The 1,394-nt window shown below is 28.0% G+C and overlaps 1 protein-coding gene across 1 annotated transcript in view; it reads right to left on the bottom strand.

Annotated features, from left to right (window-relative positions):
* Positions 1-1,394, bottom strand: part of LOC106472231 — a 47,563-nt gene that overhangs the window by 24,213 nt on the left and 21,956 nt on the right. The window lies entirely within an intron of this gene.

Genomic DNA, 1,394 nt, shown 5'->3' with positions numbered 1-1,394 from the left:
TAATTTCTTAATTTACAAGCAAATATTAAAAAACACAGATAAACATCGATTTTTGTGTGTCACATGGCACAAAAATGCAGCACTGGTTCAAATTAGATGTTTGTGAAGTCAAAATACTAAGTTTATCGTTTCCAACAAGTTAGAAACTCAAATTACAGATACTGAAAAGCTAGAATATAAAATAAGAAAGTCTTATCTTTTCAATTTGCTAAAATATTGCTCATGTAATAAATCAAACACAGAGGTACCTCGACCACCTCTTTCCAATTTTTGGAAATGCTCCCTTATATACACTTACTTCTATAAATGGAATGAATAACCAATCAGAAGCTCAAAATGTCCCCCCTAGTGGCTTTCTCATCCATTTTAATGGACTTGGTGCCATTTTTTCTTTTGAACCAATATTTCAACGATGTAGGGTGTGTCTTTAGTCTGCTCAAAATTTCATATTTTTTTAGACTAAAATACACCTTAGTTACTAATCTTTATAAATTATAGTGGAATTCTATGGTATTAATGTAGTAATTTATGATTTGTAGTTATTCAAATGTATGTATAAAAACCTAAAAAAAAATATCTTGTTTCATATCCTCCACGTGCAATTTTTTTAAAGGCTTAGCAACCTGCATCAAGCAGCAAACAGGTACAAAGGTCGTAACTGGAAGAGATAATTGTTTGCTTTACTTCTTTAGTTACTGTTCTATGTTTTAAGAAAAATAAGTTTAAGAACTTATTTCAAAATAGCAATAATCTATATACATATATAATGTACAATAATTGAAATTTGACTGTATTTTACAAAGTACTAGTCTACTAAAACACAGTCAAGACAAGTTACTTTGCACAGACCAAAGGTCAGTGTTATGTTATTTGATACAGTAAGATAAGTGCACATGAGCCACGTCATTGTAACTTCTGTATTGTTAGCCAGGCATGGCTGAAAGGTCAATATAATAAATATATATAAATGTATAATGTTATGAGATTTAAGCTATTTAGTCTAAGCATTTATGTTTTCATGTTATAATTTGTGTTCATTCTACTATAAAAGAGGCATAATTTATATTTATTTCCTAATTTTTTTTACATTGGTTGTGAGATTGGTCAAATCTACCAAACCCGTACAGTGATTAATTACTGAAAATAACAAATAAAATATAGTTTTTTCTTAAGAAGTGATAACTATCTGGACATTATAATAATTTTGCATAAAAGTATTTTTAATCTTAAACTGAATATTACTTTGCATGATAGATAGGCAACAAGCAAAAAGAAAACAAAATACATGAGAAAAACAATGCTTTACAAAAGTTAAGACTTAATAAAACAATTTGATATTTTGCATATGAAAGCATTATAATGTTTACTGATAATCTAGTCATATTTCGTTAACA

The sequence above is a fragment of the Limulus polyphemus genome, unplaced genomic scaffold, assembly GCF_000517525.1.
Source record: "Limulus polyphemus unplaced genomic scaffold, Limulus_polyphemus-2.1.2 Scaffold5176, whole genome shotgun sequence".
In the NCBI taxonomy this organism is placed as follows: domain Eukaryota; kingdom Metazoa; phylum Arthropoda; class Merostomata; order Xiphosura; family Limulidae; genus Limulus; species Limulus polyphemus.
This window is presented reverse-complemented; position numbering and strand designations above follow the sequence as displayed.